This window comes from Fundulus heteroclitus, unplaced genomic scaffold, assembly GCF_011125445.2.
Source record: "Fundulus heteroclitus isolate FHET01 unplaced genomic scaffold, MU-UCD_Fhet_4.1 scaffold_157, whole genome shotgun sequence".
Lineage (NCBI taxonomy): Eukaryota > Metazoa > Chordata > Actinopteri > Cyprinodontiformes > Fundulidae > Fundulus > Fundulus heteroclitus.
In genome coordinates, this window is record NW_023396569.1 from 396,680 (window position 1) to 413,427 (window position 16,748).

The window sequence follows — 16,748 nt, forward strand, 5'->3', positions numbered from 1 at the left end:
ATTTTTTCTTCAATATTAATAAATAAATAATCTTTTGAATTAGTAGTCCTTTGGCATTGTGAAATATGCTTATAAAATATGTTAGACACAAAGGACACTAAATTTTACAGATATGGCTGATGTACTCAACACTTCTCTCCAGCCCACCAGTTTGGGATTAGCATTGCAGCCTCAGCTGCTGGCCCCCAAATCCCCTTTTAAAATCCTCTGCTAACCTTGGAGGTTCTCCACCTGTGTACTCCAAACACAGAGCCTCCTAGCTGCCCCCTCTGACCCAACATTAGTTTCTAGCATTCCTCTTTATGTCACATGACCGTGGAGCTCAGTCTGTGTCGAACAGGCTGTTAGATCTGAGTACCAACATGGTGCCAACATTCCAGCCTGTCGGGTGTTTTGTTGGAGGGATTTCCTGTGGGTTTTTGTGCCAGTGTGGAACAATTACTCCTGCTCAGTAATCAGCGGTTGTGACAGGTGGACACAGGGCCAGGGGGGAACTACCAGAGTGGAGATCCACTTAAAGTTAAGTGCTCTCTGGGAGACTAGTCTTACCATCTTACCTGTTTTTTGTCATTAGCTGCAGACAGGACTGTGTGGAAAGACACAATAATGCCACTTTAATGATTTTAAAGACCTTTATAAAGTTTTTTTTTAAATCTTAATAGAGGTCACTTGTTCTTATCAGCTTGCCAGTCTAAAGTTGTACCAAACTTCGACCTCACCAGAGCCAAATTAACTCTAAATCAGATCATGTTTAGCTCAGATTAAATCAAGCCAGCTCCTCAACCAGCTGCAGCTGTGAGTCCGGCTCTGTTTTGGCTGGCGTTCCTGAGCAGGCTTTGATGAGGACTGTGGCATGATTCTCAGAACCAGTCACCCTAGTGATATTTCACAAATATGCCTTCTGTCTGCCAGACTAACTTGGGCATGCTTTGTATTTAGACTCCTGAACCTGGCACTGTTTTAAGTGTGCTGGTCAGAGACTCTGCTCAAACACGGGCATAGTTTATAAGTCGTCCGAGCACAGATGCCATTCAAACAACTTCAATAGGTGCTGATTAGGAGATGTCAAATAGAAAATTAAAGATTATTTACAATGTCTAAAAGAAAGAGGAGCAATTGTTCTCTCTTTGAACCAATAAACAGTGCTGTAAGAATGGTACATTCTAAGTGGAGCACAGTAAGTCAACACGTCCTGAATGCCCCCTCTTTACCATTTCAGCTGCTGCTCTGTCAGTGTGCGCTCATTCCAGTTTTTAAATTAGATTTAAACATCTGTGTCTGAAACCTTGGCAAAGGAAATCATTCTTTCTTAACTGCAAGTTAGCGATTGTTACCGTAGGTAAATAGATTCCGGGAAGAAGGTCCGGGAATCTTTTTTGGGGGCTTAGTTCTGGAAAACACTGCGACCTCAATAGCTCTCAGATTTGTCCTTAGCTCTCTGCCAAACAGCAACATGGTTGCTAAGGCCTGATAGTTGTGGCACTGCTGAGACAAAAGAGACTAATTATTTACAATGACACTTTAAGTTGCAAGCTTAAACTGTTGCCCAGAGGGTGTGGAGGAAGAAATTATCTAACTATCATTTCGGTGGGAGAGATGTGTGTGTTTCTCGAAGCAGAGGGGGCCACATGGTATGCTTCCCACATCAACGACCGTGTGGCTTCCTGATTCAGTCGCTGCTTGGGGGAATACTGTGTGCATGTCTGGAATCTCAGGTTCCATCTATGTTTGTTATTTTCTGATCTTGTTTTGATAGATAATAGAAAGCTTGCGTCACGCGGCTTTGAGTGTTGCCGACTTTTCTTATCTGAGTTGTATTTGAACAGGTTGAGGGCAAACCGGTGAAACAAAGCTGGGGACCTTACTGTTCAGTTTCTAGGATTAAAGTTTCCCTTTTTAATTGGCTGCATCAGCCCAGAAAAATAGCCATGGCTTGTTTACTTGTAGAAGGCTTTGCATGCAGCTTGAATTTCTTAAAGTTTGTCATGTTACAAAAAACAAACTTCATTGTATTCAAATGGGATTTTATGCGATAGTCCAAGACAATGTGGTGGATAACTGTGAAGTGGAAGAAAAAGAAGAAAGTTTTTATTAATTTTTTTCTTTAACCTAATCTGAAAAATGTGCCCTGCACTTGTATTCAGCCCCTTATTTGTCAGCTCGAGGTTTTTTGAGTGCGTCTCTTTCAGCTTTTCACATTCAGAGACAACATTTTTGCCCTTTCTTCTTCACCAAATAGCTCAAACTCGGTCAGATTGGAAGAAGAGTGTCTGTGAACAGCAATTTTAAAGCCTTGTCACTGGTTGTCATTTAGATTAACGTCTTGACTTTGACTAGACTGTACCACCTGATTAGTATGCTTTGACCTAGATAGTGAGGCTCTTGCTGTATGTTCATCTTCACATCAACTATAACCTGCTTCCCTGTTCCCGCTGAAGAAATGCGTTCCCACAACATAATACTACCACCACCATGTTTGATGGTAGGAATGGTGTTTTTAGAGTGATTTGCATTGTATGTTTTCTGCCACAGTTTTGGTCTCAAGTCCCTATAGGATACATTCATGCTTGTGGTCATTATGTGATCAAGTGTGGAAATGTTAAAGGGATGGAAATACTTTGCAGATGTTGGTCTACCTATGAACCAGAGTCTTTCTACATGAAGCAGTTAGCCTCTAGAGTGTTGGCTGCTGCTAATAAAAACTCAGTGAGTCAGAAAACACCTTGGCTACACAGGGTGCGATGTGCTGAGGAATCAAACTGGTTTACTTCCTCTGTCTCCACATGCCTGAGCAATGTGTGTGAGCAGCCCAACCAGTGAGATTTATCAGCACTTATGAACCACTACCCTCTGCCTGACCCCATGAATCCTACAGAACAAGGCAACCTAATAAATCAAGGGGTCAAAACTCAACATTAGGCTCCTGCTAGAATGTGCTTCAAATGAATTTGCATATTTACACAAGTTTTTTTCCGTTTTAAAGCACTTTTCTTCTCCAACTGTGTTAGGTTTTTGTGACTCTTTAAGTGTTTGTTTTATTTCTATAAATGCTTCTCTGAGGCAGCAGTCCTCTTGTTATCTTGGTAGCAGCAGCTGGTGTGGTGACTCTGGCCCCTAACCTGTCTGCATGAGGCCAAGATCATTTCCTGTGTACCTTCCTGCCCCCTGTCTGGCTGATAGGAGCTCTAATCCCTGTGACTGAACTGTGTCTGCCCACTGCCTTCCAATAACATGAAACTTCATTCATTCATTCATTCATTCATTCATTCATTCATTCATTCATCTGTTCATTTATTCATTCTTTGTATTGATCCCCAGGTCCTTCATTATCTGTAGGTTCCCCAGGAACCTACAAATAGTTATGTCATGTTTTCTGTTTCTTTTTCCTCTTTCCTTTTTTTCTTTTTTTTTTTGTGAGGTGGGGGGGGTGTGAAAATGTCTAATCTCTAAATTGATTCTCAGATCTTTAGTGTTAGCATAAAACTGTTACAGTTTTAATTAAAAACAGAACCATTAAGTAAAACAAAACAGCCAAGAAAATAGAAATATGAAACTTTCCTGCTTTTAATAATAAAAAAATAAACATGGAGGATCAAACATGTCACATTTCTTTCTATTACATAATACATTTCCTCTTTCTTTCTGCCATTTGATGTTTCCCTTCTCTCTTCTGCGTCTTTCCCTCTCTTATTTACTGTTTTCGTGATTTAACTCAGGTACAAAAAAAAAGTCAGTCTTCTTTTGGGACCCCTCGAATCTGGACAAATGTGTTTACTATTATTTTAAGCTTGGCATAATCATTTTTACTATGAAAATCCCGCCTGGCAACTGCATTCTGAGGAGGTGATCCAGCCACTTGATTCAGGTGTGTTGGACCAGGGACACATCCGAAAACTGCAGGATACCAGACCTCAAGGATAGGAACTGAGGACCACTGGATTAGACTGTTACAGAGGGATGCTGTCACTAGGTGCAGCGCCTTTTTAGACCATGTTACCAACATTTCACTCACCAAAAGAGTCTTAGAACAGACAGCAGAAACCTTTTGAAAATACTGTTACATTCGGTGGTCCACTGTCTTAGCACTCTGTATTCAGATTTAGTAACTCTGCAGGATTATTAGGAAGCTTTTTATGAAATTATCAATCTTGTAAAGATAAATACAATTAAAGCTATGGACACAGTTAAAAAGGATAGCTGGCTGTGCCTGCATCATTTATTCATCTTTGCTTATACAACACAAGGACAAATATATTTGTTTAACTTAGAGCTTGTCTGATTGGAGAATACTAGTATCAGCAGCTACTTGTATTAAATTTCAGATATCATTATGAATCAGGAACCCAAGTAACCAAGATTAGGTTATGTTTGATCAAATACATCTTCATGAGCCTTTGTCATTTTGTTACGATGTCTGACAATTATTGATAAAGATGAATAATTTATATTCATATTTTAATATTGATCAATTTAACTCCTCACTATGCTCATTTTGAAATAATTAAGTTTTAATCATTATGTAACTAGTTATCGGGCTTCTCCCTTGATTCTGATTTTTGCTACATGGAGCACAAATATAATTGTCATGATCCTTGGGTTTTTATGTTTAGTGATTTTTAGATCATGTCTTCTTTAGTTATTTACCCTTTAGTGTTTCACCTTGTCATTTTATTAGTTCCCTGTATCCTGTTTCTGTTTGATCTGTTTTCCTGTCTTCAGCCTCCTTCTCCCTCAGCTCATCCCCGTCATTGTTTTCACTTGTCACTTATTATTAGTTGATTGCCTTCACCTGCCCTCCTGCTTTCCTCTCTACTCTTCCACCTTTATTTAAACCAGCTGTCGCTCTCCCTAGTACCAACCATCAGGACCATCAGGAACTCCAGAAATTTTTCTAACAGCATCACCCGCTTAAAGACACCCCTGAACGGCCTGAATCTGAGCCCTGACACTATTTACCTCCAGCGCATTTGTTGATCCCTGAAAATAAATGTATTTTTTAAAAGAAACTTGCTCCTCTGAGTCCTGCTGGTAGTTTTCTGGATTTGGGTCAAGAAAATTCCTACTAGCTAGGTAGGCAGGTTACATTTTTGATAACCCCCATAGATATGGTATAGGAAAATATATCATCTCATTTGTACTTCCAGTTGAACCGATAACAGCAGCTGAATTTTAAACTGAGGCAGAATTTAGAACCTCAGGTTTGACAAAAGCATGTTTGTTTTTCCTATTAAACAGGATTTCCTTTGTTCAATTATTATACCTAAAATATCAGAATCAGTTTTATTGGCTAATCAAATTTAGAAAATAGGTGGAAAATAGAGATGGGCTTGGTCAGATTTCTGCATGTAGTGCATGGGCTTTCTTCTAACCCAATATGGTTAAAACCTCTGGATGAAATGCCAATTTTTGTTTTCCTCTGATAGGTGAGAATGAAGATTAAAAAAAATTTGATGATGGAAATAACGTGGACTACAACCTCGATCAGCCAGTGGGCTGTTACAGAGTGGCCCACTTTGAACGCAGGCTGATAAAGAAACATAGCTGACGAAGGAGTCAGACAAATTTCTTAGAAAAGTCTTCCTGTTGCTTGGTAACCGGGAGATGTCTAAGGGGCTGCTCTCCTTCTAAGTGCTGTTTGATCCCCCACATCTGAAGTAATATACAGTTACATGAAAATTATCTGGACTAGAGAAATAAAATTGTATTTCACGCTTTATTTTAATTCATTTCAGATGAAAATTTTGTTGTGACTCATTAAACGAGTGTTAACAGGCTGTGTTTGTATACACTTATCAACATGCCCATGATAATTTGATATAACTAAAAGCTGAATTGCAGAGCCGAGCAATCAGATGAGGAATATGGTGTTGTTATTTCTACCAGTGACTTTCCGACATCTATTTAGATTTTTTTTTAGTAGCCTAATGACAACCACACTTCCCTCGTCCGTCATAATCCAAAGCTAGTTTGACAAACAGTCCAGCTTACAGCATTGCAGCCGCTGCCTAAAGAGGATTGCTAAAACACATGTTCACAGGGTCAGGAGGAACATTAATCAGGTGCACCTTCTGCTCCCAGAAGATGCCTGGGGCTGAAATGAAATAATAAGAAAAACACAACACATAGAGTTAAACATTATTTGTACAGTGTACATCCATGGACACATGTTAAACCCTTGATTGTGATCTCTGAACCATATGATCATTAATAACTCATGCAGCAGAAACTTATCTGTCAGCAAGGAAATTATATTTACTCAACCACAGCAATGTATAATGAAATATATGTCTTTCATGTCATTTTCACTTTGGAATTTTTTAAGTGGACCAACAAATTGAGATATGACTACATACAGTAATCAGAGCCTTCTTGTGGTCCTCTACATTCTCCTGGAAACAACTACAATCTGGGGGAACATATGACCTTGGCTACTGGACCTTGGTTAGTAGCCATTTGTTGCAGCCAGAAGCTGCAACAAATGGCTACTGCATGAGGAAGGAGATATGTTGATGCTTTATATCCTTCCATAAGTATGATATTGATGCTTTTAGGAAAAAGAAGAAATATGTCATGAGTTGTTTGGCTTTCACACCGAAGCTAACTATGACATGAAACAAAGGCTGACTATGTGGAAAATAATCTCAGGCCTAATGTTTAGAATGGCAGAGGATCTGCAATACTGTGGGCCCTGGGAATGGTACATTGCATCTTATCGGAAATGATTTAAAGAAAAATCTTCTGTGCTCTTCTAAAACATGGGAAAACAAAAGTAAAGAGTTTACTTTTGATATTTCAGGTGGATAGTAATCAATTTCTACTTGGAAATGATATACTCCCTCATTAAAATAGAGTATTATCAGATTATTAAAGTGAAACACATTGTATAAATTACCTATGTATGGACTGATGTTTTCTGTCCATACATAGGTTATTTCTGTCTGCCATCAGTTGTTTTGTGGGATGGCTGGCTGTTTATCATGGTTTTTGGAATCGGACTGAAGTGCAGACAAGAGCTCGGGAGTTGCATGATAGATAGCAAAGATGATTTTAATGAATAAACCAGGCTTACAAGATGCAGGGATACAAGAACCAGGAACACTGCAGAGATGAGACCAGAACTGGGTAAAATGACAATGGACCTAAGAACTGGTTATGGCTGAGCTAACTAAACTGATAAAGAGCAGGCAGAAAATAAAGATCTAACATAACTACTGAAATCATAATGAACAGAAGCTTACTAAAACAGGAACCAAAGCTAACAGATACAAGAATACACAACTAACATAAATACTGAACAGAAACTAAACTAATGACAGACTCAAGGATCTAAGGATAAACAATAACTAGAAAAAGCTGTTCCTGCGTAACAGCAAGTGAGAATGCTAATCTACAGAATGATTGAGCAGAAGAAAACATTGAAATCAGATTTGAAGAATTTGAAAAAAAAATTAAGAATTTGAATGGATTTGAAGAATTTGAAGTGATTTGAAGAATTGGAAGAAATAGAAGAATTTGACGGAATTTCAAGAATTTGAAAATTTTTTAAGGAATTTGAAGACATTTGAAGAATTTGAAAATTTTGAAGAAATTTGAAGAATTTAAAAAAATTGAAGAAATTTGGAGAATTTGCAAAAATTTGAAGGAATCTGAAAAATTTAAAGAATTTCAAAATTTAAGAAATTTAAAGAATTTGAAAAATTTGAAGAAATTTGGAGAATTTGAAGAAATTTGAAGAATTTGAAGAAATTTGGAGAATTTGAAAGAATTTGAAGTAATTTGAAAAAATTGAAGAAATTTGAAAAATTTGAAAATTTTCAAAAAAATTGAAGGAATTTGAAAAATTTTAAAATCTGAAGAATTTGAAGATTAAGAAAAAATAGAAGAATTGGAAGTATAGGAAGAATGTGAAGAATTTGAAGGAATTTGAAGCAATTTGCATTGATTTCAATGGGAACAGCCAAAAAAATTGCACAAAAAGCGAAATAATTTTAAAAAGTGTAAAAGTTAGCATAACCATGAGATATAGCAGTCATGCCGGGAACGAGTCGAACGTTTTGATACCAAAATTGTTGAAATCGGTTGAAGTATGCGGGAGTAATTAGACTGCAACGGAATAATAACAATAATAAAGAAAAACAGGAAAACAATAAGTGAGAATGCTGTATAGCATTCTCACTGATGAAAGTGCAAAACATAAACATGACCCCCAGGAAGCTACAATCAGTAATCATATCCATGGGGATCCTGGCACTGTTTGCCTCAGCTCTGGGCTGCTCCACACTGCTGATTAGTGGAGCAGCTTCACCTGCGCTGTTGCTGATTGCCTGCATGTTTCTCAGGGTATCTGTTGGAGCCACTTCTCCAGAGTGGGGGTTACTGCCCCAAGTGCTCCGATGACCACAGGTACTACTGTAGTCTTTACCTTCCAAGCTCTTTCTAATTCTTCCCTGAGCCCTTTATATTTTTCTCGTTTCTCGTGCTCTTTTTTTCCTGGTGTTTCCATCACTTGGGATTACTACATCGATCAAAACGGCTTTCCTCTGCTGCTTTTCAACAATCATAATATAGAGTTGGTTGTAGGTGTGGGTGATATATCGAGTATACTCGATGTTGTAAACAACAGGATATATCATTCCTTCAAAAGTCCCTTCACACACCCCTCACGGAAGTCAGCTCTGCCATTGGCAAGATTAAATCTCCAGATCATCACTGCTGCTGTTTGCACATCTTGCTGATAACAGCTCAGGTAGTCAATCTTTCCTATCTGTATTGTGTACCTATTTGCCCTCACCTCCCACCCCCAAACAATTGAAATTAAAAAGCTGAAAATAGGTGGAAAATAGAGATGCTTTATGCTGTGTACATGGTCTTTTCAGATATTTCTGGTGCAGTTGTCGTATTTATTAGTATAACTAGATGGTTGCTCAGGCAAGACTGACTGTAGTTCCCTGGCAGTGGGGTGTGCCACAACCAGTCCTTGTGGAGCCATGTTTTCAGAACTTATCCACACCTGTGCACACAACTTAAAACACACACACACACACACACACACACACACACACACACACACACACACACACACACACACACACACACACACACACACACACATATATGTTGTTTTTCAAGAACAAGCCTGCATGCATTTCAATGTACTTTTCTGTTTCAACTTGGACCTCTCCTAACTTCTTGATGTGAGATATTTGATCAGTGACACCATTAGTATGAAATGCCTGTGTTAACTGAAGGTTGTAGCTCATTAATTAATCACTTTTATTTAAAAATGTTGGAAAACCTCCAAGATTTTTTTCCTGAAATTGGGTTAGTAATTGACACACACTATTTCTTCAAGTATTAACTTAAGGAAATGAGTGCAATAAATTACTTTGCTAAGTGCCGTCTCATGGTTGTTTTATAAATATTGTACTGTTAGGTTTAGCTTAACCTTTTTGTTACACAAAAATGCAATTACCTTCCTGAAATATGTTTTAAGATTGAATCTACTCATTCTTCAACGCAAGTTCTCACAGAAAGTATTCAGACAGTGTAATAACCCACTGGGGTAATTTAATCCGTTTCAGAGTCAGATATGCAAAGCTTTTTACATGAACCCAGCCGAGGCCAGATGAGCACACACTGAAAGGGCTGCCTTTTAGGTCGAAAAGTAACCAAACTAATCCCTCTGGATGTAAAGAGGAAAATCCATATCCAGAACAGGGTAAAACAGTAAAGTTAATAAATAAATAAATGTGTCAACATTTAATTTAAAGTAGAAAACAAATAAGTAAATCAGAAGATAAAGTGTAACTTATACTTATGGATCACTACATTTATTTTATATTCAAAATAACATCTGTTTTTTAAAACTATTTATTTAACCTAACCCCAATAATGAATTAATTTTAGGTTAACATTATAACCTATAAATATCAGTAGGTGTAGCTAATTCTGCCTTTATTAACCAACCAGGTATTATAGACTGTCCCACTACTGCATGTTTACTGTTTGCTGCCTCAGGTAAATAATGCTCTAGCATAAAATCTTCTACACATTTAACCAGGACTGTCATTGGAAAGAAATAAGTGATACTCCCCTTAATGTCATACAAATATGTGACAGAAACATGGGTTATATTTTTATTTAAATCTATCTAATTTAGAACAATATTTTTATTTTACAGAAATGACAAAGAACAAAAGAGCAAAGCCAATTCTAAATTAAATTCAAAGTTAGATGAAGCCCCTTTATTAATTCCAAGCCTCATGATGTTAACATAGACAAGAAAAATAACATTGAAAAAATAAAGATATAAAATAAAATATCCTTAAAACATAAAGAAGTGATAAGTTCCTTCAGACTTAAGATTTCAATAAGCTTATTAGTGTTACAGTTTTCTTCTGTAAGACATATTTCTTCTCTGTGTTAGGCCTGGCCGCAACAAACCCCATGTCATTTTAGCAATATTATCTTTTTTCAAGATAAGATAATGTTCCCCTGAATAACAAAAAACACCCAACAAAAACTTACTTGGCAGTATCTCTCATAAAAGTTTTATCATGGCAAAAGTAAAGTACTCCTTGTTGGCGCAGTATAAAAGCATGAGTTCCACATGCCTGATCCCAACACATATACTTCAAAGTTATTGCAGGACTTTATGTCACAAAAAATCATATTAATTAATATTTAGACTTTAAGAAAATACTGTGACTTAATAGTTAAATAAAACACAATAGAGAAAGGAGAAAACTGAACTGCTTGAAAAATATGACCCAAACATAATATAAGGGTATCTCTGCAGCACCTGGACAGGCTACATTCAGATTTTCTGCTTTCCTAGAGATTCCAGGCACACATCCAAAATATTTAAGGGCTAAAAAATTGGATTTTTAATCATATGTCTCTTTTACGTTTCTGTCTGCATCAAGTCTGTTCCACACCTTATTTATCATATATTTTACACTTGCTATTTTGTACTCTGTTGATTTTTTTTTTTTAAATATTTTTTATCACTTTATTTTATATACTATGGTCTTTTTATATTTTGTTTGATTCCTTGTGCATACTCCATTGTACTGAAAACCTGGTACAACTATTTCCTGTGGGTTTAATAAAGTTCTTATCCTATTTATATGCCAACGCATACAGCAAGACAGCTATCAGATGGAATCTGTTTTTATGATTGGATAGAAGTGACTTTATATTTCTGTATATAAAGGGGATCTGTTTGTGTCGTGAAGCACATTGAGATGACATTTGCTGTGAACCGACACTATGTAAATGAATTGACTGAACTGAGTGACCGAAGCTCATGATTGACAAGCTAGATTAATGATCAATCATTTTTACTGTTATAATTTTTAAAATATTTTTTTATTGTATGAAATAGAATTATAAAACAATGTTTCCCCATGTTTCTAAATCACACAGTGGAAAAGACGACTGTGATCAGATAACACTGTATTCCAGATCTTTTATGGAAAACACAAACGGAATCGAACAAAATATAAAAAGAACCATCTGATACTGATACTGTTATCAGTATCAAGTCCAAAAGTCAGGTTCTGTAAATTGTACTGGATCGTTAGTATGATTTATAATTTTTTTAATTTTGTCATTATAACATCATTTGCTAATTATTTATTATAAAAATAAATCTGGACATTAATAAAAAAATTTAACAAAGGTAAAATCACATTCTGCAAACATTACAAAGGCATGGGTGAGGAAGAACAAAATGAACCGTGACCTTAAATTAATACATTATTGCATTAAGCTTATTGTCAGTAAATAATACTAAAAGGTTTAGCATTAACTTGTCTGAACATTTTACCAGATTGAAACACAGATAGGGATGTAAATAAAAAAAAATAATATCAATTGTGATAACATTGGACACGTTTTGGTTTTGTACAAACACCAAAGTCACTTAAGTTAGAGTAAATTTTATAAACCCTGTTTTAATTTGACTTTACATTTTCAAAACAATTTTTAATAATTTCAGGATTGCAAATTCTTGGAGAAGCTTTCCCTCTTGAATCTTTACATGTTTTATCACACTGCACAATGTATTTGTGCAATGTATTTTATTAGCATTTTATTTATTAGACAACCCAACGAAGCACATTATTATAAAGGATTGTGAAGATGATAGAACATTTCCTAAGTTTCTAAAAGTCTGAAACATGCAACCTCATCGCAACTTAAAGACAGCATGCCCACACATGTTGCTGGCAGCTTCATGCTGGGAGATGCATTTTTTTTTGCGGGGACAGGGAAGCTGGTCAGACTCCATACAGTTAGAAGATGGTTGGAGCTAAATACTGGACAATACGTTAACTTGTTAGAGGTTAACGTTGATAGTGACTCAGAGGTTCCCCTTCCAGCAGGACGACAACCCTAAACAACCAGACCAAACGGGATGGTTTAGATCAAAGAATACTTAGGTGCTAGAATGAACATGTGAAAGCCCAGGCCCAAATCCAAATATGAATCAGGGAATTACAGACACTCTCCATTCAGTTTAACTGATTTAAGAAGTTAATGCAAAAAAGGACAAATTTCTATTCCCTAGATCTACAGAGTTGACACATACTGCAAAAGAGTTGCAGCTGTAATTGCAGCAGTGCTATTGGCTCAGACTTGAAACCAAATGCATCCCACATTTATCACACTTTTTTATTCATAAAATAATTTCAAGTCACATGTCTTTTTTCTGTTATTTCACAATGATGCACTGCTTTGTGTGCTGGTCTATCACAGAAAACCCAATAAAATACTTTGAAGTGTGGAGGCTGTAATATGATGAAATGTATAAATTTAAAAGCTGTGCGAATTCTTTTACACAAAACTGTAACCCTGCGCTGCTTAAAGAGGCGACAGCATCAAAACACATGAGAAGTTTTGATGATTTCCAGCAGATCTGGGTACTGAGTCCAGTACAAAGGCACAGGACCAATGAGCTTAATGTAAAGTTAAGACTGAATACAGACATCACAGAATTTTAGGATTAGGTATGAAGCATATGCACAAGCATGAGCAGAACAAAGGCACATTGTGTTTCTGAGCTGTGATCTGCTTTTCTCTGATTGGCTGAGTTTGGTTGCAGATCTTCAGTGAAAGGCTGGGGCTGTTACGGCTCACGGGCTCCTCTGTGCTCGTGGACTGGATTCTGTAACTGTCCTCCTCCTCAGCGGAAACCAGCCTGAATAATGAGTAGTGGCTGCTGAGACACCCCCTCGCTGACAGACAGCCATTGAAAAAGATGTGTTTGTTTGCTTGAAGGATTCAACAATGAAAATTTGCTCATCAGCTGAGATAAACACTATTAGCAGTCTCTGATAGCGACCACAGCCATACACAGAGCTTCAATCATGGCTTTGATGTTTCCTACATATAGGAATAAACATTTAGACTCCAATTAAAACCATATTTCATTTCTCACACAAGCTGTTTCTGAGTCATTATACGCTCACGGCACGCAATGGTCTGAATCTCCCCCTTTATTTGGAAAGACAGCTAGACACTGAGCAGATGAAAGATGGATCAAATATTTACTCTCGCTATTGTTCTCTTGGTGGCCTCTCCTCTTTCACAAGCTGATGTATTCATTAGATGTAAACAGGTTCACATGACGAATCATTAACAAATGCAATTTGGCAGTTTTTTTATGGTAATTTCCTCTGTGTTTGTCCTTTTGGCTTAATGAAGCTTAGACCAATGTCAGCTTGGGATAGAGAGATAAACGAGCAGAGCGGATTCAGACATGAAGCGGATCACCACAGACCAATACAGCTCCACTCAGCAGCAGAACACAATATTATCACAATTCATGCCGGCTAATGAAACTCCTCTCTGCTTTTCTGAGCTCTTCCAAAAGGGAAGGAGTGATAATTAGAAGGCTACAGCTACTTGCCTGCTGAAAATTAGAATCTGATGAGCTTTGCATTCATCTACAGATGCTCCTCCACCATCTCTATAGCAACAGAAGCAAACAAACTTTAAAATACATCTCCAAAAGAGGAAGTCACATTTTTCTATAATCATACACAATTACATACGTTGTGATTATTCACGTGTCTACCTGCAGGGAGAGATTTTATCATAAAGAAATAAAAACCCGAAAGGAGTCAAAAGAAACCAGTTGGTAGCACCCAGTAATTTAGCCCAAAGAAAGACTTTAAAAGGCAAAAATTTGGTTTATTGGGCTTTTATAGCAAAGTGAGGTGCACCACTTGATGACTTCTGTGTGACCCTAAAGGAAATGAATGTTTGAAGTATACCTGCTGTTATTACAAAGCAAGAAACTATTCAATCTATGCGGCAAAAACAAGTGTTTACACCTTCAGTATCAGGAGGCATTTTTTTCAGTCAAATAATAATAATTTGGAGGAAGCCTTAACCAGGACTGACACCTGTTCCAAACACATTCAAATAATGTTCAGCTATAGTTACCACTGGTGATAGTAATACTGGGATTTTTATATTATGCAAAGATTGTCATCTCATTGCCATACATACCCAGAAGGTGTTTTTCTATTGTTTTATTAGAAGATGAATATTTGGTTGTTTTGTTTTCTATTTTTGGTAAAAAAAAACATGACTACGTCCCTTTAAAGCATCTTTAATCAGTGTAGAATAATTCAGTCCAGATTTGACCCATCCAGAGGCTTTGAATATCCTGCTGGTTTAATTCTATTGTGGCCCTGCTACCAAAAGAGGTTAAAATACTAATTTTTTGGTTTTTTACAAACCTGATATTGTTTTTTTTTCACTTCTTTATAAATATTGCACTTTGTTTTAAACTTAGCACTGATGCCTTGCACTAAAAAGGTCCTGGGTTCTATCTCCAGGTTCAACCTGGGGTCTTTCTGCATGGAGTTTGCATGATGTCCCTGTATGCATGAGTCCACAACAGGTACTCTGGCTTCATCACACAATGAAAAAACATGACTGTAGGTTAACTGGTTTCTCAAACTGACCTTAGGTTGTAAATTTGTGTGTGCATTTTTACTTGTCCTGTCTGTCTCTGTGTTGCCCTGTGATAGACTGGCGACCTTGTCCAGAGTGGATCCCGCCTATTGAGCCTGGCAGGTATAGAAAATGAATGGATGCTTTAAAGGGGGCATATCATACAAAATCCTCTTTTTTTAGCCCCTAACCACATTTTGTTGTGTATATGGAGTCTCTAGGAAAAATTTGAGTGTAGTCTGTCCAGGTGCTGCTGAGTAGATATCGTCATGTTCTGTTTTCGTCATTTGTTCAAGCTGTTCAGTTTTCTCCATTTTCTATTACCTTTTGTTTTTGTTTTTTTTACAGTTGCTGTGGAACTGATAAACAAGATCCTGAGCTTCCAGCCTACCAATTCGCAAATCTGCCGTATTTTATTTTTCACTGACAGATTGTAGTCCAAGCTGAAGAATGCCAAAGCTAAAAGTGGATAATTCAAAATGTTCAGTTGTTGGGTATTTTAACACACATTCATTTCACTGTCCCACAGCCTTTTAAGGGCTCTCTGTTCAGCACCGAATTATCCAGTTTTGTTCCAGCTATGATCTGTAACGTAAACACACCTGACTCAAGTAAATGGGGGATTAGTAGGATTTTGAAGGAAACCTTTCAGCCGTTTGATTCAGGTGTTGCAGGACACTGGCCTTTAAGGAAAGAATCCTACAGGGTGTCCTATGCATCTTGTAATCTTCATGCAGTAACAACTGACAGTAAGTTTTGACTACTGTCAGTTGATATGGCAACTGTCTGTAACACAATCGCTCCACTCTTGATCCCAGACCCTATGAAAACTCACGCTGGATGTGCCAGCTCCTTGTAAACTGTATTATTGACACAATCATACCTGTGCTGCATGTGGACCAAATTACATCCAGCCTCCCTTGGTGGTTCGTTATTTTTGACAGGGAGCGCATGGTCAATCTGACTGTGGACCTCACAAATGTTGGTCAGACTAGGAATAATGAATGCAAAATAAATAACTCACTTTAGGTTTTCTAAGGCATTGTGTTACGACTGGGAAACTTGTGATGGACATGGTTTCATACAACAAATAAATAGAAAAGTATTTACCTTTTTAAAGCACTTAAAACTGCTTTAAATTAAATGTCATTTCAACCACAAAAAACAACCACAAATGTGAAAATAATTAATCTAAAACAATGAGGAAGGGGCCTAAGTGTTTGTCTCTCCGTGCTCTTTAATAAGTTATCACTCAGCTCTCCCTAATAAAACTCACTAAGAACTCTGAGCAGCCCAATAAATCCACACACTCTAATCTTCCCTTCACTCAGAGCATAAGACAAGCGCAGCCACAGGGGTATTTAGTTTCTCTTGAAATCCCAAACCAGAGCTCTGATGAGGACATAAGACGTAGCGCTCCCTGGGGAACAAAGACATTTTATTGGAGTCCGTCCCTCCAGGGAGTTTCTACTCTTTAAAGAGGTCGAGCGGCCAGAGCTGTCCCTGTTGCTCCTGTAGAGGTGGGATTACAGGGTGAAGGTCTATCTGCCCTGCTGCGGAGAGCCACTGAGGTCAAGCAGGGCTGGGCTGATGGCCCCTGCCCCCTTGCAGCATTCCTCTGCAGCAACATTTAGCCTTGTTTTCGGATAAATATACCTGAAACGTGAGTGGAGTTGCAAGAAATAACGCTTACTGCCTTATACATAACACTTGACAGTCTTTAAAATTAGATGTACTAACACAGGCATATCACAGCATCTTAAGAACGTTACATTTGTATC